The sequence below is a fragment of the Clupea harengus genome, chromosome 2 (genome assembly GCF_900700415.2).
Source record: "Clupea harengus chromosome 2, Ch_v2.0.2, whole genome shotgun sequence".
Taxonomy (NCBI): Eukaryota; Metazoa; Chordata; class Actinopteri; order Clupeiformes; family Clupeidae; genus Clupea; species Clupea harengus.
In genome coordinates this window covers 28,759,167-28,786,454 of record NC_045153.1, presented here as the reverse complement: position 1 = coordinate 28,786,454, position 27,288 = coordinate 28,759,167, and the positions used below count along the sequence as shown (strand labels likewise).

Genomic DNA, 27,288 nt, shown 5'->3' with positions numbered 1-27,288 from the left:
AGTATCACTGTGCGTGATGTCATGGAGTGGACGTGCCCAGTTCAATTACTACTCTCTGGGTGTTTGCATATGGGGATGTGTTCCTTCCACTGTGGAGGAGGTCCATGGGCTGAGGTGGCAAGCAGGTACTGTGAGGCAATGGCCCGGGTTGAAAGTAATGTGATTAGCCATCATGATGTTGTTTGGGAGAGAGAAGCTGTCATCTTCGTGATATTGCGCTGCAAGTGAGGGCTTACAGTCTCCGATTAGGTTTCCTCTCTGCACTAGATCATCTTTAATGACACAATACTAATGCCGAAAACATATGAAACAAAGCTTTCAGGAGTGGGTGCGTTTCAGCCGTGTGTGGTTGTAAAGGTCACGCCAAAGTCCTCGTTAAGTCAAGCGTATGAGGATTTCACAATTAGCGCCAAAGATTTCCCCCTCGCAGTTACGACACATCCTGCAGAGCACACTGCTCATATTCTCTCATCTGGTCTCGTCTTCACCATCTGGTAGGACAATGTTCTTACACAGTATCTGACACGTGCAGCGTGGAGGCATGGGGTATTGTATGAAAATGTTAACCTTTTGTCTGTGCTATTTGATGGTGGTTCCAGTTCAATAAGCAGAGGTTCAGTATCTGACTAGATGGAGGGACAAGTGAAAGGAAAACAAACCTTGTCGGAGATGGACAGCCCACTGCCCAACTTTTTTCCTTTGTGACAAGCATGGGGTATGTGGGTGCAGTCTGCAGTGTCTGGGCAAAGCACAGGCTAAAACATGCCAGGATAAGATCTCCTCGCCAGGGAGGACAGAGGAGGAAGCCATGAAGATAAGCAGACACGTCAGTGAAAACATTGGCCAGGTCTTCCACTCCACACCCCACCCCCCACCCCGTCCAATCCTCCTTTCCAAGTGCGGTTGGCAACATCAGTGTGTTGGGGCTACGTGAAACGTGAAGTGTGATAGGGCTGGCAATCTCCATCAGATAAGGATGTCCTGGTTGAGACACGTTGCCACTGGAGCTCAGAAAGGTGAGCCGGTGTGACACGGTGCGACACTCAGACAGGCGCTGCCCGCCCGGGGCCTCTCACTTTCGCCCGGTCCCAGGTCCTGCCCCGATCCCAGGAGACCTCCTGTGTCACCATCACACAATACACACCAGAACCTGTTTGGTGGTCCATTTGGGCTGAGGCTGTGAACTGGCAGACAGGTGTGTAATATGAACACAGAGGGGTGTTCCAGTGCATAACTGCTTGAGGTTTGTGTGATCCAGCTCATATAACGGGGCCTGGTTGGTGATGGATTGTTCAGTACATTGCCAATACTAGACATGACTGGGTGAAACATTTTTGTATTCAGATGGCAGTGAAAGACAATTACAAAAGATCAGAGTAACTATAGCTATATTTTTTCACCTCAAGGTATGTCAGCGAAAAAATACTGTTGAACATCAGCATGTTAGGCTATCTTTTGCCCAAACACGCAGACGGATATTTTACAGCGATTGTCTTTCGTTTCATTCTTTCAGGAGTCAGATGCCACAGGATTGAGTTTCTTCGTCTTGAGGCAGATACGCCTGTACTGACAAATCACAGACTAAAATGTCACAATCGTGCAATAAATGGGCAGAACACAATCCCCATTGTGTCTAAGATGCTGAGATTCCAGAACAATGGCTGTGTAGTTTAATCCAGTGGTGTTCATTTTCACATAAATCCAACTAGGTATAGAGTTGCAAATGATAGTGATCTTCATGGTGACTTCCCAGTAACTGGTGTAGGAAAAAAAATCACAGCAAAAATGGCACACTCTGGGTACAGTAAAACACTGAAAGTAACAGTGTGCATACAAAAGTGTGTAAGAGCAATTATGAAATACAAAGTTCATCTGACCACAGAGAGAACTGCAACTAAAACAGCCATGAAATATGTATGAATTAGCATAGGTACACAATCCAATTTTTCAATGCACAACAATTGTATTGTTTTAAGCACGTGGGTGGCTTGATTTAGCAATCAATGAAAGAAATTAGCCACCATCTCATTGTTGAGGTCGGTGATAGTATATAACAGTAGTTTTACTGTATGTGTCTCTTCTGAAGATCTTAAACTGTCTCCCACCACGCATTCACCACATGTCTTTGAGATATTTGCATCCATAAATGGTACCTGACAGGAATATGTAATGTTTATCAAGCTGATGTATTCCATATTGGTGGGAAAATGTGAAGGTGGAGAAGTGAGACCAGTGCTTCTGGCACAGCAGACTATTTGCACTGATGCAAAGAGCCTGATACTCCCAAAGAGTGGATGTGGTAACCAACCCTTCCCATGCAGAGAGAAGTATCCAAAGTCTAAAACGTCTGTAAATTGAAAGGTGGGGTGGAGTTGGGGGGATGGGGGGCAGTCTGTGGGGGGATTGCACCCCTGGCACTGGGAGTGATAAGACTGAAGAGGACAGTTGCCAAGGAGATGACGAATATCCCCACCGCTGACCTTCTGTGAGTCATAGCCGATACTGGAAACAATAACGGAAATATCAGTATTAAATGTTAAGTGCCGTGTTCATCCACAATGGCTGAGGAAAAGTTTCCATGTTGTACTCTCCGGCAATGTAAATGAAACTGACAACTCCTTGTTATTGTTTTAGGAGAGGGAGTGTGTTCATGGTGATGAAACACGTCTAGGACAGTGTTGTCTTTAATCACGCTCACATTGACATTCCACACATTGTCTCATAAACAGATGACACACAGGGAGTCATGTTTGAAAATCCACCATTTCTATCTTTTCCTCCACCCCAATGAAACCCCACAGAGCAATACGGACCTCAAAATGTTGTCAAACTATTCCATTGTTTCTCTTAGTAGTTGATACAGTAAGCCACAACTTTTCAGTATTTATTTCAATTTCATTTCTATTTGTCAGTGTCTTGATCTCAGGTAAAATATACACCAGGGCATCTATCCCACTTATAAAAAAGATATTCAAGTTTTACTCCGTTTGAGAGCAAAGACATATGCCCCATATTTGTTGAATTTATTATCTAAAGACCTGATGGAGAATGTCCAACTTTTGAAAGAATCAAATGTCTTGATGTTTTGGACGTTGTTTTTACACTAACTGCCTGGAATTGCCACAGGGCACTTCTGTCATGTCCTTCATGTGAGATAATTTCCTTACCATAACCTTGGCGTCTCTCATGAGCCTGGCCTTTTCAGGACAACTGGGCCTTCCTCAGGCCTTATATCACGTTTTATAGTTTATACCCCATGTGTTTTTTGCTGTTTCACTTTCAATCTTTTCTCTTCTCTCGTTAGCGTGCCTCACAACCCACATCACTTTAAAAGACTAGAATTTGCTTCAAATATCCTTCATCCCCTTCCATCACCATCATTCATTTAACTGTCCCTGTCTTGTCCTCGCTGTAGAGATGTTTATTGTAAGGGTTTTAAATCATCAGCACCTCGCCTGGTTTATAGATTAGAATCAGTTGTGTTTTCCTCCAATCCAAGGCAGGAGCTCCAGCTTTGGTGGCGAGGGTCACAGCCAGAGCGACATCATCTCCCTAATGAATAACCATAACCAGCCCCGTCACAGTCGTGTCCAAGGAGCAATCAACTGGGTTATGTAATGACTGTGCTGAAGTCCTAAGCACAGCGCACCAAGCACAACCCACCTGTCTGCTTTGGCCTCACATGCAACCAGGGCACCGCTGTGCATAAAACAAATGGCTAAGTCTGTGTATGGAACAAATTAATGGGTCATAGAATGAGGCCTGACTCACATGTACCTCTCAGCAAATCAAATTCATGAGGCCCTGGGATCAATAAAACTACAGGGGAGATGAACAGGACAACCACGGTGGGCCTGCGTCCGCCAGCAGTCCTAATGATCCTGCCCAGAGTCAGCACTGTCATACTGGCCTCCACACGCTCCGTTGTGCCTATACTCCATAAAGACTACAAAGGCGTGCAGAATAGAGTTTTTGATGATTGTGAACATTGCCTTGTTAAAGATGTTGCCATAATGTACAGTACACAACAGATGGTGATTCTGAGGTCCAGCTGTGAGCTGAGCCCTCATACAGACCCCTCATAACTAAACAAAAACATACCAGTGCATGTCTGATGCGATTAAGGGCTGACCTCTTCTTGAAAGAATTACATTTTGCATCATCTGGGCAGATTTCTCCGATTACGTGCTGCTTTCGCACAATAACGGCATCATACATACCAGTGCTCTGCTCTGTAGCTAATCAATGGAAACGGCAAAAATAAACAGATGGCAACCAAGCAACTCTCCTTTACACAGAAATGCAACTATCATCATGATTTCTGATAGACATGAACACCTACTTGTTTATAGTGTTGTGGTTTTCAGCGTTGCATGTGTTAAGCACTCTGCAGATGTCTTGGCAGATTATATTTGATGATCAAACACTGTATATTCTGAGCCATCTTTTAAGCCAGTGTTTTGTATCTGCATGTCCCATATGAAGGCTGGAACAACATGCTGGAACAACAATGCAACTTCAATTGTCTGTAATTAATGCAACTGCCATATTGTGCTTTTTCCTTCAGTGAAGCCAGAAGAATAGGTCAGTGGCATAGGGGGGATGCCTCAGTGCCCAGGGAATGAGCAAACCCATTAAAAGAAGCAATGGGTGATCTGCTGCACCAGCCTACACATAAGCTTGTCAACACTTTGTTCCAAGACCGAGGAATTCTTTACCCCATTGTGCAAGGGTAATGGTGTGACCATGTGTAACAAGTCCACGAACACAGCGGGTATTAATTGCTGTCCGTTGACGTGTGGAATTCGCAAAACAAAGCTGGGCAACAACAGGTGCCCGCGCCAATCCGTATTTCTTTGTGGAGGTTTACACAGTGGCGAGGGGGCGACGAGTGATGCTGCATCCTCCTCCATTGATACCAAGGTCATCAAATTAGGACATATGACTGGGACTGGTAGTAAAGAATCAGTCGTGTGACGCAAACTCCCTCTTGCCAAATGCTTTGCTTGGTACTTCACATTCTATTCTAAGCCTGGAAACGCTCCCGTAGTCTTAGACTCGACTCTAATCCATGATAAGCAGTCAGAAGGTGGCATCTCGTTTCACTTTGTCTACATGAGGGGGGAAAAGTCCCTCCTGTAAGCCGTGTATCTTCTGAATCACTGGTTCCTGTCACTGCCTAACAAGGAACCCCTGCTAAGCAGGAGGGGAATTCTGTGATAACCGATTAATCTTGATAATTGCCTGGGGGATTTTACTGTGCTCTAATTTCAACTTCCATGCAAATTACTTTCCTGATCTATTACGAGGTGGCACCACGTTGAAACTGTGACTTGCTGTGTAAAGGCAGAGAACAGGACACGGAAAGTCCCTCCGAATTTGAACTTTCCAGAATGAATCAGCTGTGACGTTCCTTTTGCTTTCGTGTGAGTTCAAATCTGTTTCCTCATTCATTCATCCAAATCAACTGCACAGCGAGCTATGGTCATGACAGCATTTCTGAGAAAGACATTGGCAAAGGGTTGTTTAGGATGCTCAGCAAAATATAGCCTCTTGGTGTGTCTGTAACCAGAATGCGTTTCCAAGGTTTTAGCACGAACCCATCAGGCCGTCAGATGTAAGCCGCATTCGTTTCTTCCAAAGACTCATAGACATTTGATCATTTTATTCATCAGAGCCCATGAGACATCTCTCCGTGGATTTAGTTTGCTGACATCGGTCCTAGGATCTGACAGTCCTGCCGACCACATGCACTGAATTTAAGTACATGCTTTGGATTTATGTCCTGATAAACATGTAGTGATGTGTATTCAGTTAAAGGGATGCAGTCACATAACATCTGTCATTGGAGCACCATTCATGTAGGCAAGCTATTTAAGTCTTTACTGAGAGGAAACCTCCTAGACGCACTTGATTGTAGGCTTATATTATATACATGTATAGTATACTATACTATATATACTGTACATATATATATATATATAGTGCACAGTGTGACAAGGAAACAGTGGTGTCGTTCTTAAATAAATACAATAATTCACAAGAGGCAATGAGAGAATGGTTATAATATTTATGCCTTCACAGTTTGAATTGATATAATCTTTACTTCCCTTCTTTTTTGTAATCCTTACTTACTCTATTACGTAGAAATGTATGCATAATTCCACCCATTGAGATTCACAGTGTGACGCAATTGATAATGAGAGGGAATTCCTTACTGTCATGTGAATTCCACTTTGTTATGCAAATGCCTACGCAACCATGATCATTTCACAGGAAAGTGCCGGAGATTTTTTTTTTTATCTGATCAGTGAAATGCAAAAAGCATTAATCTGCAATTTCCTTTTACAACCGGGGTCCATAACTTTCCAAGAGTCTGAAGCGTACTGTATGTGTTTTAAAATCTTCTCTCTTTGTCACTGTTTTCCCAGCTGCTCAGTGTACCGGCCTCTCTCTGCTTTTCTCTGTGCCTTGAAGGCCGTATCGTTGTGAAATGGATTTGAGACACATTTTGCTTACAGTGTTTTACCTCCCGTTTCTTTGCTGCCATTTTCTCCGAGAGAGAGTATGTTGCGAAGGTAAGGTGCAGTGTGTGGAGGATTAAACCAAACAAATACCAGACAGAGTTTATTCAGAGTGACGAATGTTGTTGGAGAGAGAAATCTATGGAGACAACCTCGCCAAACACAAAACAGCCCCAGGTTATTATGTCCAGTCTTGTCTGAAGCACTGATACTCAGAGAGCACCGACACCATTGCTGTTTCTTACACAGAAAACCACCCACATTTTCACAGCAGCCAGAGAGGAGAAGCCCTTCGCTGGTGTAAGTAAGGCAAGTGTGGTCTCCTGCATCTGTTTGTGAGATGTGACTAATTAGGAGATGTCGAACCCAGAGGAAGATGTCCATAAAAGGAGCGGTGTCCCAGGGCAGCCTGTGCCAAAGATGACTGAAACAAACAAGTAAACAATGTAGTGAATGACGTAAATGTAAACTCCCATGTGACGAGTTGATAATAAGAATAGGGTTTTAAGCCTCAGACCCACCTAGATTTGGGTGTATATTTGGACACAGGTCTCTGTATAGACCTGTACTTATGGCTTTTTTTATTTGCACTGCATTCCAATAGAATATGTCTCAGTTGACTTCTGTGACGGTTGTGTTTATACTTACATGGGCAAAATGATTGAAGTGATTTATCATTCCACATTACTGCCATCAAGTAGATAATGAGGTAGACGTTATGCAATGTGCTGCCAGTATACCATTTTTTTTACTGTCGGTTTTAAATGGTTTCACGTTTTATCAATCAATACTGATACATTTACTGTCAGGGGTCGTACACGTTTCATGCGCCTTTTTGTGGTCGTGAATGATGTATTTTCATTCACACTAAGTGCTATAACTGAGAAAGTTACTGAAAGAAGATGACTGTTCTTATACATTCTGTACTCTGTTCTTTTGCGAATGTCAGGGGTTTGTTAACTTTCCATTTCAACCCCTCATTTGTTTTCACACTCAATTGTGAAATTACATTCTATTCATAACATTGGCTCTGTAAAGTTGAGAGTGATAATGTTGACAGAAACTCTCTTGTAAACAGCTTTCCAGAAGTGAGACAGATGCAGTGCTGAGAGTATTGTGATAGAAAGACAGCTTATATTTGACCTGTTGACTGCCATTGGCTCCCTCAACCGGCTGGCTGTCTGGAAATCTTGCGAGTCTGTCTGTGGTTTGCGTTGCCATTTTGATAATCCATTCCAAGAATTTGTCAGTAACAGTAGCCTGAAAACAAGGGTGTGGTGAAAAAAACCTATGGGGGTATTGAGTACCTGAGCAATCCATGTCACCTCCAGCCCTCTCAGCCTGCCCTGACTGGTGCTATGTGCTTGTCAGAGAGGATTCCTCCCATCAGCATGTGTGCTGAAGCAGAGTAATCCCACTGAGGTCTTAGCATGGGATGGAAATAATGTTCACCCCATGATATCTCAGTGACACAAACACAGGCTCTCCTACCCCCCCCCCCCCCCCCCCCCCACACCCCCCCTCGGCCCTCTTCAGCCCTGGGGCTGTCGTCGACTCCGCCTATGCCTCCTTCTTCACTCTCATAGGGTTGCATCAGCCAGGGCCACCATACCCACGATAAAAATACGCCGGCGGGCATGCGCCGGGGTAGGGTTACAGAGTAGAGCTGGCTTCCAGGAACTGGCTGCCTCCAGGACCCATGTGTCAGCAGAGCGGTGGGAGACACAGATCACTCGCTCCGGGGACAACTGAAACACACTGCGGAGGCCATGCAGCCCTCGCAGATAAGACCCAGAGAGACTTGGCACAGGTACTGCTTGGATCCTCACGAGGGCTGTGATATTACTGCAGTACACATAAACCTCCACCTTCCCCCCGTCACGCATGCTTGCATTCCAGGCTCCAAAAAAAGGGGGAGGGATGAAAAAGTCAACGTGTCAGACGTGAGAGATCAGGTTATGGGGAGGATGTTGAGGTGCGTAGGGAGATAAAGTTGGAGATCTAAAGATGAGGAAGAGTGTGGATATTTTCATTGAGCATTGAACATACAGTATATGAAATATTGGTAAAATTCTTAGAAGAGTTAAGAACTACAAAGCATATTGAATCATGCTTTCATTACATTACATTACAATGTTATTAGTATTCACTCAACAATGGGTATTATGTAAATATAACGTAATCCCTTACCTTTCAGATATTACTTTTCAGTCGCCAGTGGAGGGGGGCTCATATATGGTTTTTCTGATGATGTCATTGCTCTAGAGTCTTTTGATAAGCTCAAGCTTTTGGGCTTGGTGTGTATGTTTTCGTTCTTTTATAGTTTCGTTCTGTCTATAGTTTTGATATGAACTGAGCTGAGGAAATGATAAAGGGGATCAGAGTGGTGTTTTTTCCCAGCAGGCAGTTGAGAATAGGAAATTTATATCACTTTACAACATACTTAGAAACACCCATCCCCTGCCCTGGGAACAGGTTCCAGTTAACTGACCTTCTCCGTAAAAGACACAACCTCTGTCACATTCTATCACTGATGGAGATGAAATATTTATGCCAGTGAAAAACAACATTGTGCAAAGGTTCCCAGTTGTCTTCAGGCAGCTGTAAATCAAAGTCCACAAAGTTTTACAAACACATCAGTTCGCATCAAGCTAGTTTGTCAGTTCCCTGAGAAGATTTATTTTGCAGCTAAAGGTCAATACATTTACTTAAACCTGAGGGAAAAGCACTTTTGCAATACTCCACCTTAATAGATAGACCCAACAAATCATGACATATTTTGAGAACTACCTCAAGCTCTGGGTTATCAGGAAGGGAAAACAACTATAAACCTGCGCTGCCAGTTGAAAGTATTTTTCTGTGTATCTTATGCCGAAACAGAACAAATGTCTTCTAGACACAGCACCGAGAGACTGAGTCACCTCGCAGACAGGGTCAACGGGTTCACAGTCACAACAACGGTTAATGTGTGTACACCAACTTGAGAATGATTTAGCAAACCACAAGACTGGTCCAAATGCAGAAAAACACTTGAAAAAGAAAACAGACGTACACGTTCTGAAATACCCTTTATCCCACAAGCAAGTTGTGATTGAATGCATGATACAGACAGACTGTTGCATCATCTTGCAAGTAACCTTTTGTGACTGCCTTTTCCCAGGCTAAGAAGATTGTGTGAATGGAGTGCTGATGGATCACTAGGGACTTTTCCAAGAACTCGTCTCCATGAGGTTTCGATTTAGGGCAGGCTTAGTAGCTATGTTTTATCAAATAAAATGCAGCACATAATGATCTACTCCAGATTATTTTTATTGAGTCACACTGGTAACAATAGAACACCATGCATTGAGCTAGGGTAAAAAAAAAGTGTGTTCTCTTTCTCTTGTTTCTCACACAAAATCAAACAAAATCAACATACAATTGTGAATGTTTTATGTATTCATGTGCAGTCTATAGCACATTGACAGAGCATTGAGTATGGGGAGGGGGAGAGTGTAAGGTAACTCTACATGCAAACACTAAGGAGTTTCATGAGTGTAAACACTCTTGCATTACACCTCCATACCAATACCCACCCCACCCCCCTTGCCAGCGTGCAGTGTATCACGAAAACCTTCTTTGTGTGCAAAGATAGAAACCCCAACGATTGAGGAGAGGAACATGGCCCACTTGTTGCAAACAAGCATGAAATTGCTGTGGAGCCAGATAAGACCTGATTAGACTTGTCCCGCTCCTCTCTGGCCTCTGCGTCCCGCTCTCATTCTTACCACCTGCGGCAGCCTTTCTATTAACGCTACAAGTGCTCTTGGCAGTGGGACACGCTGAAATATCACTTTCTCTCTCTCCTTAGTCTCTCACCCCCAGATTTTAAGTGCCCCCCCCCCCTCTCTCTCTTGCTCACCATCCATCTCTGTGGTTTCAAACCAGAACTAGAAACACATGGTCTTGTGGGCCTCTGGGTTTCGTTGCGCATTAATGCTTTAAATACGTCAGTTAAATTTGGATATGTAGGCTCGACGCAGTTTAACTTTGTCAATACGGTGCGGCACATGCCCCGGTTTATGCATGACTGTCCATGCTAACTAGCCTCAATGCTGAAACGAGGCTCATCCTTTGCCATGAGTGAGCCTTCACGTCCCCGCCCCCCCCCCCCCCCCCCGAACAGAGTTGCGATCTGCAAGTTGTTATTCATTTTCTCAGTTACAGCATGCGTGCAATTACAGCTGCGCTCCGCTCCTCATGCCCTCCTTCCCTCCTTCCCTCCTTCTTTTGGATGAGGTTCATAGCCGCGGTGTGTTTGTCACAAAATGAATTAATCAAAATCAACCCAATGTGTATGGTTAGATGTACCCTAACATATAATATCTCAGTTAAAAATAGAATATATCATGCAATTATGTATGGACGGTTAAACCCACCAACATCTCATATTGATTTACTAAGTGGTTTCCTATTGGCAAACATTGCCTTTGATGTCGCAGAGTGAGTTTTTTACTAAAATAACTCAAATTTAAGACATCTTCTATGAGGCTGTTAAGAACACTGAATGTTTTATGTGTCAGCTGCTGCAATAAGGAATACAAAAATATTGACTTGATTAATATAGTAGATTAGTAATTCATATGTACTCTTCTTAATATAAGACTAATTATATAGATACTGTTCAGTGTTGAATCTTTCTCAGATTCCAGATTGCATCATAGAAAATCTGCCTGTCTGGTTTGGTGCGCTCGACTACAAAGAATGACGTGGTTTTGAACGGCTTGATTATAGCTTGCAGCATAATCTCCCATTATGACCATAAACACAATAACAAAGAATTGTATGATATGACATTCAGTTAGCTTCCAGCTCAAAGTTGATCACATATTAGCGCCACACACCCGTGTTCCTTCAGCATCATGACACCATTTACTAGCGGCATAGGCCCCCTTTATGCTACCCCTCTGCCCTTATCACAGCCTCATAAACAGACATCTCAATTTCTGTTATCATTTCCCCTTCCAATTAGTGTAACTTATTGAATCATGAATACTGATAACCCAACTGAATGCCCGGCCCCATCCATATCATCACCACCCCCACACTTTAACTCCATATCACACCATCCATGGGAGGGATAATAACAGTGACCTCTGCTGGAATCTGGGGGCAGGGATTGAGAGTATATCCCTAAGGCAACAAACCCAGGTTTTAGTTTACCATTAGGATAATAGAAGAACTGTGAAGCTCTGGTACACAACAACAGTTTCCTCATCACTTCCTGGAAGCATGAACAGACCTTGAGCACAAGGGCAGTACACTCGAAACCGTAAGAGCTGTGGCTAATCTTACTCACTTTTACTCTGACAATGCACTGGGCAATGCTGTGTGTGGGATGACCATGTTTTGATCCGTGTCTTTTATTTATGACCAGATGGTATGAAAGGAAAACAAGCATTCAGTTTCAGCAGCTTTGAGGTGTTGGTCTAGATTGATGGGTGATTTGTCACTCCATCAGTTTTTCATCAGACACCCATGGAAGTCCATGTGGGCCCTGGCACAGCTGGCTTAAATGTGAGCCTTTCTCATAGGACACATCGAGTCATTGTACTGGGTCTGTGTGAAGTCCCAGACTCAGCATTCAGGCAAGCTGAGCTATTTCTAGCTGCATCAACCGTTTATTTAATTTCATCTGTTGCATGACTTTGGTATTTTTTTTCGTGCAGAAGGTTTTCCATGTATTTGTTGAGTTCCCTCCCACTCTCTGTCAGATCACCTGTACCTAAAATCGAGAGGATATCAGTTTACCAGCACGGCACCAGTTTCGGGGAGACCACCTGTTTCACTCAAAGTCATTTTCCTATTTTACATCAAATTAGTTCATAAAATATTTGAACTGTATTGTTTGATGCAGGAGACTGTCTGTTGTCTGTAATGCCTCTCAGATGAGCCAAAAGAATAACTTCAATCCTGGTTTGACGAAAAGAGAGAACTGTATTTTTAGCAAAATGTCAAATTCATGCTAAACTCAGTGTGTCATAGCAAGTAACATGTAGGGGACTTAAACAGTCTGCCCCAGTCTTCTGTGAAAGGGCAACTGGGGCTATTTGCCTTGGACCTGGACACACTGTGGTAGTTGATGAGGAAGGGCAGAACACAGGGACCAGAGAGCGATGTGAGAGTTGAACCAGAGAACACGCGTCTGCAAAGTTTCTAGCCACAGTGCTCTTGTCTTTAGCCTCCCACTGCGCCTGCCTCTGCACTATGTGAGCTGCGACCGTGATAAAATGAGGGAGAGAGAGAGAGAGAGAGAAAAGTTTTCATTCAAGTGATCCAGAGTTCAGCCTCTGTGGGATGTAATTATGTTTGTCATAAAGCAAAGCTGAGATTCACAAAAGACCTAGAGAACTGGGGTGAGAAACACCACGAGGATTATTCTAATCCTGCCGTTGAAAATAAAGTCTGATAGCTGCCTTCCTGTTATTATCTAAAGGCTGCAGACTCCAAGATAGCATTGCAGTATGAAGCAGTGATTTATCATTTTTGCCTTGGGTTCCCATTCGCCTGACTGTGTTCATTTTAGTATCTGCCGTGCTCCCTCCAGGACAAAAGAAAGGAAATGACATCGAAATGAATGAATCGAATGAAACCCATCAGTTAGATCGCTCTGTTGTATTTTGGCTTTAGATACTCAGCAGCTGTCTCCCCCCTTAAACTCAGGCTCCTGGGCCACATGCGTTTATAGTGTGATTTGTGATGACACACTTAGCCTCAGAATGGCATTAGATTGTTTAACAACTGCAACATTATCAACAGTATGTATCAACTACACACTTACTGGACAACCTGACTGACATATTGCTGGCTGTGACCATAGACCATATGGAATGGGTGTTTTTTATGTGTGGGAGTGGCTATCAGAAAGGGGTTAATGTTACCCAGGTTATTCACTGTGATGCTTAACTGATGTCATAATGGATGATGTCATGCTGACATCAGGCGAGTGGATCTGACGACTTCCCCAGAGGAGCACACAATTGCATATTAGTGGAAATAGTTTGGTGGTGAGGCGTCATGACTTGAAGCTCAGGTTTTTACTGCAGGTGACATAATGAAGGAATGCATACGTATGGCGTTAGGGTTTGCCCTGTGTGCTGCTGTTGGCCGCTACACTGTTAGCAACACACAATGACGTATCACAGAACAGCATGCAGTCTGAGGGTGGGTGGAGTGAAACTGGAATGATTAACATGTATTGGAGTAATTATGAACTAATTTGAGGCTTGGCGTATTGTGAGTGTATTGTAAAAGTACTAATGGTTTGGCAGCTTGCTGTGCGTGCCAACACTTTAGCATTTGCCAGTATTTATTTAGGATTTAATAGAATAGAATGCAGATGCCATGCAGGCCAGGGAAAACATTATTAATCACACATTTGAGAATCCAGTGAAGTGGATATGATCAAGGGCTGAATGCTGAAAACCTCATATACTAACAACAGTAGAATTATACATTTTTGTACCTGATTGGGGGTGAGAGAGAGAGAGAGAAAGAGAGAGGGGCAGAAAAAGCAAGTGAAAGAGAGAGAGAGAAAGGGAGGCGAGAGAGGGAGAGACCAAAACTGTTGTCTGTCTCTTGCATCATGTCACTCAGGTGGAAACACAAAGTCATAACTCATGACAACTCACAGAAACCATGCAGAGAGCCCATTTGAAATATGATGGCAGGTAATTCTATGACTTATTACACAAAATAGCAAATACCTCCGCTGAAAAGCACACGGGCTCAGCAGATCAAAAGCTCTGCGGCCACGTCAAGGTTCGATCAGATGTCTTCTGGCAAGGTGTGGTGGCTTCAGGTTCAATAGCAAAGGGGAAAAATGTAATAATGCCGTAGATTTACAACCTGTTGTTGCTATGGCTAAACTCCTAGTCTCTGTTGAGAGGAAACTTTGAGATGCCAGCCTAGCTTGTGAGTGTGAGGGTGTGGACTAGAAAAGCAAAACTCAATACGTACAACACAATTCTAGAAAGATATCATCCTCAAGCATTAGAAACAGCCTGTTGGCAAAGAGTGTTGTCAGTTTTCTGAATGTATGTGCTTGTTTTAGTGATGCATTTAGTATTTAGATGAGATGCCTAGTAGTATGTATTAGTATGTAGTAGTATCTATGCCATAGTATTATAGCATTTCAAAACATGTTTTTGATATTACTTGGGGTAAGAAAACCTTTAGTTGACCTCTTTACCTAGTACATAATGGTGAATATAATTATTACAAAAAGAAACCAGTGACTCACTTCTGATTTATGACTGTGGCCTTTCACCAAGGGATGGCACAAAATGATACCTATTCTATACAGATAAATAGGCCTACTTGATAGGGTGCACCACCTTAGCCTGGGACTGGTTTAGAAGTGGAAATGAAACCAACAGATTTACAAGAACAGAGAGACATATCAGAGAAAAGCACATCTCAGGACACATATCACTCATTTAGAGATTTAACCAGTTGACTGGAAAATACATTCTAACAGTCTGCTTCAGATGTCATGAAAGCATGGAACAGTGATTCACACCTGGTAAAGACAAAGGGGAACCTATTCCTAGCATTACTGCACAGGTGAAAAAAATGCTTTTTAATAACATGTACCTCCAAGGATAACGGTGTAACTCTGAGGTTACATGCCAGAGAGAAGGTCACCTGAGCTTCAATACTAGGTGTAGTATTCCTGACTTTGAGGGTGGAACAGCTTGACATACAGCATGATAAACCTCCTCAGAGCAATGTGGCATCCCAGGAGTATTTATTGTGTTGCACTGGATCAGAAACATGTTATTCACAGATTATTACCACTGTGTTCAATACTATATTTACCACGTTACAAGGAATATATTGTGGTGAAGTGTTACCAAATACATTTCTGTAGCATGTGTGAATTTTTCTCATATTACGATTTACTTTGTCAAATTGTAAGGCTCTCCTTCCTTGCTAAATGTGATGCTTACACCCAAATGGTTTTGTCTGTTTTCCATTCAATAGTAATAGCTATTATGATTTCCTAATGGAAAGTTTGAATGGAAAATCAGAATGAGAATTTGATCTGTTTACAGTGGAACTCTGGTGCTATCCTTCAGTTCTGCTTTCCAAGAAAAGTGTTGGCATGTACAGTATGTGTCCATGCCTCAGAACATTATGATAAATTCCTGGGCATGACGGTGCTGTAAACGTATTCACTTTTTAAGGAAGGTTTTGCTGTGCTTTGTCCGTTTTCAGGAAGGTTAGGTACAACAAATCAAAAATCCTATTTGAGGTTTGTTGGGTTAACCTCTGATTAATTGCTTTAGCTTCAAGCCTTCGTCACAGTCAGTTGTGGTGGAAATGTGCTACTGTCATTGTGCAGCTGCTGCCTCCATAATGACCAATGCAATGCACAATCCAATTGGCTTTCCAACCACATACATTCCAAAGCACTTAAAATAATTGTCTTTCTCAGTTGCCTCTCCACTGACAGAACTGATTTCAAATTGTCAGTATTATCTGTCTGAAAATTGGAGACAGCGTTCAGTTAGTCTGACCATTGGCATGATGGGGAAGTAAGCCTCTAGCTTAATTAGATGTGTCTTCTGAAAGATAGATGGAATAGAATGATCACTCGCAAATCTTTAGCTTGTATATGGCATCTGCTGACATGTTTATGACAAGACTATGTTGCTTTCATGACAGAGGATTCAAATAAAACATTGCCCTGTAGGCACAACATACTCCGGGCATTCAAGAGCATACCCTGGAGAGTTGCCAGGCCCAGACCCGCAAACCAGAACCAGAACAAAATGCAACCCCACAACGTGCCCGTGCTATAGACTACAAGATCCACACACGTCTATTACATGCCCAGCGATAACTTTTTAAGTCAAATGATGGATGTCCATATTTTTGTAGTCAACTGTTTGAAAAAAAAAACATTCTTTTAAAGGCACCTTCAATTGTGTTCGTGGAAGAGGACTTCTGGATTTCAGCACTTTAAATCTGCGATTTGATCCCACTGTCAGGCAAAGCCTGAAATACAGCTCCCAGGATTCGCTGAAGGCGCATTATTTATCCTCATAAAAGGCCTTCGCCCCATGGCGCAACTAGAAGAACTGACATGTTTTGTTGTCCCTTGGAGTGACACTTAAATAGCCCTCTTAATGAGAAGGTTACAGGTGAAGGAATTGATTTCACACTATCTCATATGATGACAGTCAACATTGTTTTCAGATTCCACGTCTTCAATGATTCTTGAGTTCAGACGGCCTTCTCTCACACATTTCTGATCCTCCTCTGCAATTCACCCAATAAGACGGGGGGGACAGATACGTCTTTTGAAGTTGTTCATTAAGTATTCTCTGCAGATTACTGCACACTTCGCCTGATTAGGGGTGGTAAATAAGCCCCCTGACATTTGGAAGTTACAAAATGAAGGTGGCATGCAAAGCTAGAACCAGTGAACTTTTGAACTTCCTACCTCTCCATTCACCTCCTCCCTGGATGTGAATTCTCTTTGCCTTTGTGTGCTTACTGAAGATTGAATCTGTAAAGGTTGGACTTTGGTTGAACTTTTCTCATTACCCCCATTCACCACCCCCCCAACACACATACACATACACACTCACCATCCACTCAACCATCTAAACCACCCCAACCATTCTCAACACTCGACTAGTTTCAACAATGCCTTGACTAGGACACTACAAATCTCACTCAGAATACATTCATACATGAATTCACATATGCATTCACATGCAGATGCACACTCTCACATACTCACTCAAACACACACACACACACACACACACACGCACGCACGCACGCACGCACGCACGCACGCACGCACGCACACACACACATACACACACACACACACACACACACACACACACACAAACAAACATGTACCAATCCCCCACCAGCACAGTGCATACCACAAACAAATAATCACATGTAGCCATAACATTAGGTTTCAATTACTGCTTAGAGCCCGTCTTCAAGAGAAGATATGAGTGCAGATTTAGAGCTGTTCTCCTAAAGAATAATGTGAACTGTTAAAGGATTTGGATTTCACATCATGCTTGAACACCTGGACCCAATTATTTATCCTTCATATTAGGCATTCAGGAGCAGCTGTTTTGGCTGGGAGGGCGCCCGTTTGCTGAATGGAAGGGATGAACTTGCCTCTTGGATACTTGGCTCCAAATCCAGCCCACTGCCATCACCCTGGACTGCGTTCCAGGGAAGAAATTGAGATGGTACACCCTTAACCTCAGTAAATGGTCTCAGATATCTTGGCATCCACGAGGATAGCTTGTTTAAATATTCATGATATATACACCCTTATTAGAGTGTCGCTCAAGATTTTGAAAGAGTGTGTGTGTGTGAGAGAGAAAGAGTTGTGGCTAAGAAAGCCCAAAGCTATGAAAGTGCCTCAAAGGACTGTTTGCTGTTATCATACTTTTAGTTTTATCACCCTGGTAGAGCACTTCAGTGCACAGGAAGGAAATGTGACACAGCTGACTTTAGGCAGACATGATCCCATTCCTCGTGCGTGGAGATTAGAAGTGGAACCAGGCCTTTCATGAAGACCAGTCAATTTGACAGCTCCTGTTTCATAATGATTGGCAAGGGTCCCATTGTGTTATCTGTCCTGCTCTGTTTAAGTGAATCAGGCATCTGTCCGTGTGCCACAGTTCTGTTGTCACTGTTTTTTTCCCCGCATCCACAAGAACCCATTGAACATACAGTAGAATCACTTTCAGTCACACACACATCCACACAAGGATACCTAACCATCCCTTTGGGAAAGGCTATGTATATAATCAGGCTTTTTCCACTATCCTTAATCCTTTTATTTCTTTTTGCATTCATTTAAAATCTTTTAAATAAAGAAGTTTCTTCCCTTAAAGTCCAAAGTGCATTTTATAGCTGCAAAAGCATGACATAAAAAAAATTCCGTGATCTACAGATGTGGTGAAAAAATATGTTTTAACTGACATACACAAATTTAAAACATAAAGCAATGTGCAAATAGTGACACTTTAGGCTCACAGATGGCAATAGAAGTGGTGCCTGAAATGTTTAATTTTCTTTGTTGCATCCTGCAGGAAATTAAGTAGCAACCACAATGTGTTTCACCCTGGTCCCAAAACAAAACAGTGACACCAGGAATAACCCCTTTTCATTTGCATGTTTTTAAAATTCCTTTGAGTCAATACATCTAAAACAGAGTTCTGTAATAAAGTTCTTGCACATGCTCATCTGGATCATATTCAGTGTGGTTCATTATCCAAAGAATGTTCTTGTTTTGTTGGATTCTAATGAAGAAAATAACACTGTGCTTTTGTAAAACAAAGGCATTGGGACCCGATTCATCATAACACACTCATGTAAACCTGCTGGGTCCAGAGGCCCCGATCCTTGGGAAGAGTGAGAAACGGGAGCAATGCTGCCCCCACAGTCACCACTCCCCCACACATCCCAGCTAACATTGCTCCGCATCAACACCCATGCGATTAAGACATTGAGGGCCTGACAAGGGGCCCTCCTTTGCTGACAATAAAACAATTAAGCCGTTTGCTGGGCAAGGGACAGGGAGTTCCGTCAACCTGTTCCTACAAATGAGTCTCCTGTGGGATGCTGAATGATTCTCATTCCCCCCGCAGTCAAGCCGAACAGCTGGAGGTGCTGGCGGAAGCGGGATTTGCGCTTGCTACCCGGCCATCTGGAAAAGAGCAGGATTCCAAGGCTGACGGTGAGGTGAAGAAAAGCACTTTTCCGTCTGTACTGCTGCTGCACCGTGATTTGTATAATGGCATTTTCGCAGAAAAAAACATGAACTTTCTCTCAGAGGCTATTCTGCCATCCCTCACTTCCTGCTGTCCCAAGCATTCAAAGGAGTCAGTGGGAAAGATTTGCTTGCAGACTGGTAATGCAACACTATTCCACACAGCCCTCCACTGACAACTACCCACAGGGACATCTAGCGTGTTTTAAAACATCACATCATAGATACAGGAACTGTCTCTTTTGCTCAAACATTTGAGGGCAATTCCTCTGTGACACCATTCTAGACATAAAAAGGCTCTAAATAAAGATACTGACCTCCCAACTCTGCATACCAAACACAACTTCAACATCTGTGGCACACTGAAAACACCAGATTTGGCTGGACAAGAGGGTTATAATGACACTGGCTTTATACAGGGGTGGTAGCAGCAGGCATATACAGAGGATATACAGGGCAGAGGGGCTCCAGGCACAGGGTCGACAATCCCTGATCTCTAGTAACTCTATTTATCATTGAATCATTTTATGGTACGCAAAAGACAATTACATTCTAAGTTCATAAAATAATGCCCACCTCTGCTCAAAATAAGTAGCGATGATGAAGCAGTGAAAGATGCAAGCCTGAGATGACTGGCATCAGATGGAGAGAGAGAGAGCCCCTCAGAAGGAGGAGACAAACCACATTGATAATAGGCTCTTCTGTCTGGAGATGCTGCAGCAGAACAGTGAATGTCATGGAGAAAGAGCTCCGAGTCTGCCGTCAGACCCCTTATTATGCGTCTGAAGTTGACGATGCACTCATCCTGCCGAAAGCAGGGGCCTGTTCATGAAGTATTTTGGAAACCAGAAGCAGAGGGCTCTCAACACTCAGGAGGGGATGGCGAGTGATGGGGCCGGGCAGAATGGAGCTTAAGTGTGTGAAAATTGGGCCCTGATAACAGGTTTTGGGACCACTTCCATGCCTGCCTATTTGTTTTTAAAACACTGTTGCTAGGCAATAGTCCATCTAAGTCTAAATACAGAGGATACCAGTGTACTGATCATGTTGAGCTTGGCATTTGTTGGCACTTAAAAAAACTAAAAAATAAAGCAGCGATTGTCTTTTATACGGCTTAGCTTTATTATTGCCCAGTGCTATTCCAACTGTTGATTACTTTGTGCAAAGGTTTTTGCAAAGTTTATTATGTAGACTGATTTCATCTGAAACTCCCTGCATTAGTTCAATACCTTAATGAACAGTCACCAACTCCTCCAAAGACCATGCCATCCGAAGGCATGCTTTCCTGCCAGAAAAAAATCAACCACTTGTATTTGGCAAGAATGGTATTGGCTGCTCTCCACATGTGTGTCCATCAAGGAAAAAGAACAGCCATTTTCACAACAGCCATCCCATCTCATCTCATCCTCTGATGGTCCATGGCTATGTCAGCCTGAAAGAGTGATAAGGCATTCAGTTTAATCAAAAGCTGAAATCTAACCCAACCAATACAACATTATGTTTTTTAAACTGACCCTTTCAAGTACAACAGGTAAACAAATAAAACAATCCATTTCACTCACAAAACCGCACCAAGCTATCATTAGGTGAAAAAATGGCAGAAGAACGATTCCAGGAAGAAGAGGATGACGCAGAGGACAAAAAAGAGGCAGCAGAGGCCGAATGACATACCCATTGTGCATTCATGTCCATCTGTATTGTCTGAGGGGTGAGTGACGCAGTGGCTTGCTGACTAACTCAAAACCCCCTCAGGGGCTGTCCTGTCTCTCGAGAGGCCCTGTTGACCCATCAATCACCATGACAACTCCTGAGTAAGTGTTCAACCTGGCAGCCGAGCCCCCTCTCTCGCTGTGTGTTTTTAACAGCCACCGTCTATGTTCTTGTCTTCTCAGGATGGCAGGCAGGGTGGAGGCCATCTGTCATACTGTGCATTAGGCTTCCACTGAGGCTTGGCCTAAGGCTGTTTTTTCCCCCCCAACACCAGCTACGCTATTATTCCTCCAAGTGTTCAGACACTTGACACAGAATTTGTCTAGGCGTTCAGAGAATGTTAAAAATGCTCTCTCTCTCTCTCTCTCTCTCTCTCTCTCTCTCTCCCTCTCGAGGGATAGAGTGGGAAGCAGAGAGGGACGGAAAGTGAGGCATTGCACATGCACAGTTTATTACTGTTCACCATCACGATGGACTGGTTAAAAAAAGGGGATTACACCCAGGCTGGTACTAGCAAGCTTGGGCCCTGCGGTTAAAAGACCAGCTAGAAAAACTACAATATTAAAGCTGTTCAATTTAATCCATCTCTCTGAACCCCTCCCTCCCTTGTTCTTTTTTAAATGAAGGTATTTGCGGTGTACACTAATCCTGTCCCAGTTCCAGAACTTTTTTTGACTTTGAAAGTACTTGGAACTTGAAAAAGTCTCTCCTCCACGTTCCCTTTGTTCTCACCCTTCTTTCTCTTCTCGTCATACTCCTCATTCACCCATACATCACAGCAAGCTCAATAACATGTAGGTTTGAGGATGAGAGGAGACTACGCCATGAAAGGAACTATTTCACTGTTTCATAAACAAGTCTATTTATGCAATAAGAAGCACCGTATTGATCTTAACTACAAATTTAGTTTACAGCTCTCACCAGAAATGCTTTCCCTTGTTCTTATTCAATCATTTTCCTTTGACTGCAAGCCAGAGGTCTTGGTGCACATCATGTTTCTATTTAGTAAGCTCTAACTTACTTAAAATGTGTTGGAACAGGATGAAGAACACTGCCCAAAGGACACAGCCGTGAATGTTTCCCAGGGTTTCTATTATCATAATCTTCAGTGGTGCTGCTGAATCTGTTAACTTAGTGTGAAAAGATATAGATAAGAAAAATTACTTGTAAATTGTGTTTTGAGAACAGAACAAGTTGGGCCAGTGTTTCTGTTGTGCCAAATACATTACACTTGGGGTAATATTGACTCTTCTTTCATATGCCTTTTTTCTACAGTAACGTTGGTGTCCTGTTATTTCAAGTTTTACACTTGTTTATTCTTCAAAGCAGCTTCCCATTTTGGGCATGGGGTGAGTTTACTCACAGAAAATAAAAGGAAAAAAGGAGGGGGAAAGAAAAAACAAGAAGAAAAAATAAAGAATATATATTTGCAATTCATATAGAGGGTATCTTATATTTATGTGCAACCTATCCTGAACGCTCAAACACCTTGACCAAGAGGTGACCTATGGAGAGGGTTTTGTCTTTTAGGCAGGGTTATTCACAGTATACCTTTCATCCTCCCTCAGTGCTTCGGTTGTTCAGCACAAAAGACCAGGACTTTGGCGCAAGACTCACATCTCACACCTCAAAAAAAAAAAAAAAAAAAGAGAGAAAGACAGAACTCAAGACTGAATCATACTGTCTTGTTGGTTAACAATGCCCATTGGAATGCTGCGAGGGAATTCTGGAGAGCACCTAAAAGACTATGTCCACATGACTCAATATTTGATGTGGTGGAGCTGGTCAAACAATATGTTCAGTGTTACAATGAACGTGTGCCTTATACAATCTCAACTATAATGCCAACTGCCATGTTGTCAAATGTCAACATTTGATATAATGAAACAGAATCATCAATCAGCCAAGCATTATTTCTCTTGAAAACACTCCATGGAAAATAGTTACCATAGAGGGGTGATGACATGTGTTGATGACTAAATGGACAATGAAATGAAAGCCTTTATTTGATACTACTGTGGCCCACATTTCAGTACTATTATTAGGATGTTTAGAGACCAAATATTACAAGGATCACATTTTCCTGTGGATTTGTTGAAGTTTCTCATATGTCTTTCAGTCTGAACTGTAGCTTTTTGGTATGTTTACATTTATCACTGTATATTATTGTGTGCAAATATTGATCATCTGATTACGCCTGGAAACGCATACTTTTATAGTATTGCCATTTGATATGTTTATACAACAAGGTAAATAAATAGCTTGAGCAGTAGGTACTAAATATGGTCCAGAGTCTTCTTGTCTCTTCCACGTGAAATATATTCATTAACTTATTTGTTTTTGGCCTCAAGAGGACAACATTACATTGTTACCAGGATATGGCTGCCTCTGTTAAAGTAATCCCCCCCCCCAAAGAAAATAGAAGAATGGATACACGGGTGCTTCGCTGAAGTTCTAAAAAATGTGAAAAGGAAACCCTTATTGCTATACCAGATTAACTGTATGTTATGATAAGATAGCCAATTATCTACACAAATTACATGCTATGACCCTGAGGGAGCACATTTGTGAATTGAATCCCTTGGTTGGGGGATACTGCTTCCTCTGTTGCTACAGCAACCAGTAAGCAAATCTAACTCTTATTTCAGGGCTTCATTGTATTGTTTCCTCTTAAACCGGAGACCTTACAGAGTCAGCTTTAGGAAGGAAAATGCTACTGAGAGGTGTATTACTTAAGCTTTCTTCCAGCATTGTTTGTTGATTGCAGCTACAAAATCAAAACAACATGATTGAAATAGGTGTCTGAAAAACAAAAAGCAGTGTAAGGCCTGAATGATCTTGTTGAACGTATTCATTCTGAATTGTGCAAAGGTTCCAATATTAAGCTCACTTTAATGTTTCCCTGATGGCATCTGCCTGAGTTGGATTGCTGTCCTGTGGACCCACATCCGATCAATCTCACTGAGAGTCTAGGGAAACAATTGCAGAAAAAAGGATAGAACTATTCTTCATATTGGCTGAGAAAAACCTTCAATAATGTGTTTACGCAGGGGGTATGGCTAACAACAGCTAAACAAAACTATGGTGGAGTGATCACATCTGTTATACACTGCCCTTTCAAACTTGAACTGAACTTCAAATAGTGTCCAGACATTGCAAAGAATCAGTGGTATGTCTGAATGCGTGCCTGTGGGGGATGCCTGGAAAAGTAAATCCGGACATTTCCCTGTTAGCACCTGAGTACAATGTCTGGACATTACCCAGGTGCATTCATGTATGAACAGGGGCAGGAAATTGTCAAGACCATTTGCATCGAACAAGAGAGCTTTGAGGTCTTCATCTCCCATCATCTTCAAGTTACTGCTGTAAACAAACAAAAGCTTTTTTTTTTTTACTTTTTAGATCATGACCTGTCTCAGTGCTCACTCCACCCCAATGCCTAAACTACTTGAATCATTTCTTGCAGGTGTTAATGCAACTCACCTGGACCATGTGCTGACTGAGACCACAAGTATGAAATGTTCTCTGGACATTCTCTGAATGTTTTAAAGGGGCTTGAGATGGTAGCTGATGATAGGCTACCCACGTAGTAAGGATGGGGTGTTTTCACATACCCTTAGTTAAACTCTATACAAAGGTGAAGTAATCTTAATGCATGTTTTTTATATTTCCATGTTGTAGGCTATTTGTGCTGCTTGGTCCAGATTTGTCCTTAGCTGTTGTATCAGTGTAGTGTATTATACATAAATTAGTATTACATTTTTTATAAATGAATGTAATATATTTGGTTTGATCTATATTCAGTTTTATATTTGGCTTTCTATTGCTTTAAGACAATTTAACCTGGGCTTGGGCTTGTTAAATATGTGATGGCTTTTTTCCCCGTGTGAGTTTTGCTGAGGCCTCATTATAAATCAATGCTTTGAAAGGCAGAAGGTTGTCCATTAACAGCAGTCTGCTGAGGCGTTGAACAGCTTCACAGCCTTATGCTAGGTAAAGCATATAAATGTTGGTGAGTCCTTTGCTTTATCCACCTCATTTGAGATTCACAGATGGACCTAATGAGTTTCGGAGGTGGACCTAACCAACTCCGGTTTCAGTTGTATAAAGTTTAAGTTTATTGGTTTAAGAAAATGTTCGAGTTGGCATTCATCCTAAGCTAATTTTGTGGAGCTAGCCCACTTCACTTAGTTCGTAATTCTTTAGGTTCTATACTTAAGGTTTTGTGCCTATAAGGTTTTGTATCTATAAAAGGCATGTGAAAACTGAGAGTACCTGTGAAATAAAGTGACAGCCAAGAATATTTGTCTTACTGTCAGTACTAACAGTTAGCGAAGACAGTTGCTGATGTTACTTAATCTCAAATAACTGTAAGCAGCTACTGTTGCCATTACCAAAAAAACGTACATTAGGTAGCGATAAGTAGTCGTGCTTGGATGGTATATGATAACTTAGTTAGCCTACTGGCATAGTTTTGCTCTAATCCTACATGTACTGTAGCCTGCATTACCTTTACCAGATATCAGTGCTCCATCATTTTTAGTTAACTGGGCATGGATATTAAGAAAATAACATAAAATGTTAGCAATTCCTTGAATTTCTAAACCATATAGTCCGCATAGTCTATTTTCATGGTAGGCTACTAGATTTCTTAGAAAATGACTTGGTCAATAGACTTATTACCATCTGTTTAACATCTGTAAAAATGTTAAGGGTTGGTGAAAATGAATGAAGTAGAAAACAGTGGGACGTTTGTCTGTAACTCACCAGTGGACCGCAAGAACACTGATGAGCAGAGGGCCACTGCCCACAGTGACTGACAGTGGTCCACTGGCCTTTTGCTATTTAGAATCTAGGCTACATGGTTCATTTACTACCAAGGTCAGAGTGTTTATAAAACAGGTCATTGCCTACTTCATGTCCCCTGCTCTTACACGTGTGACCTTGCAATGCATTTTATGGATTTAAAACAGCTCAATATATCATTTCCTGTTTAAAATGATCATGAATCTTGCATGCTGACCTAGGTTAGAATCAACTGTCTGGGAGTTATCTATTCACACAATGGGTTCCTACACAATTTGCCTACTTATTAGCATTTTTCAAAATTATGCTTGGGCTTGTACTTAGGTTTACACGTTTACACTTTAACAATATCCTATCCTTTCCCCACAGATTGATCTGCTATTGGCTATTTAAAGTAGGAGGGACGCGCGTCTTGGTCAGGTAAATCCATTTCTGTAATCTGGCTAATTTCTGTTTCTTGAAATAAGAAATGCCATGGTTATACTTTGGTGCTTTTGTCTGCCAATAAGTCTAGCCCTTATGACACAATGCCCCCCTCTGAGAGTTTCAGTGTTGAAGTCAGCTTTTGTGGGGTCATCTTGTAGTAATGACAGCATACCCATTGAAAACTATGTGAATTCAGTGAAAATTACATATACAGAGCCCGCAAAGTCCCAAAAATCGACGTTTACTAAAACGTACTTACTTGTTACTGACGCATCTCTCTAATATAGTCAATAGAGATACACTAGCCAGTTTAGTAGTAGTACATTGAGTGAACATACAATATGAACATTATTTTCAGTTGTCAGGGTTGAACGCTTCAGCAGCTGTAGATGTGAATGTGAGTCCTTGCTTCAATTCAAAGCTTCATTTCAATGTATGGCTGCTTTTAGGCCCTCTCCCACTGCAGGAAATCATGAACTTACTTTTAGGGGACCTTCAGGGCCATTTCAACAATTTGTTTTAGCCTTGCCCTGGAAGAGCTGGGTGCAGCTTACAGTGATGGTCTATGTCCATTGGTTAAACGTGAGCTAAGCGGAATACAACAAGCACCATTTAAAAAAAAAAAAAAAAAACGCAAAGCAATTTTTATTACCAAATTCCACAATTCTTACATATGTAGTGGTTGAAATAAAGATAGTTTCTGAAGGTTTATGGCGAAATAGCAATTTATCACATATGTCTGCTTATGGTTTCATGATGCTTCCTGCAGTCCAGTGGGAAAGCACACCACACCAGGGCCGAAGAGTGGTCTGTGTCCAAGGCCCCTGAGAAGCCCACACGAAAACATGAGCCTAATAGTGAGTAATAGATTATCATTTTTGTACTTTTTCTTTTTACGGGTCAGGAGATATCCTTAAGGCCCTGATGGCCTACCATGGCTTTTGGGTTCCTAGTTCTATATGGCACTATGAAATGTGTTAATATAACCAAATAAATTGTCTAAGGACACAGGCCACTGTG

The 27,288-nt window shown here is 42.2% G+C and overlaps 1 long non-coding RNA gene across 1 annotated transcript; it reads left to right on the top strand.

The window, feature by feature from the left end:
- The first annotated feature begins 5,121 nt into the window (after window positions 1-5,121).
- LOC116218394 lies at window positions 5,122-27,288 on the top strand. Its single transcript, XR_004162823.2, has 3 exons — window positions 5,122-5,426; window positions 26,212-26,262; window positions 27,038-27,288. It is a non-coding gene; the product is annotated as an uncharacterized LOC116218394 (long non-coding RNA).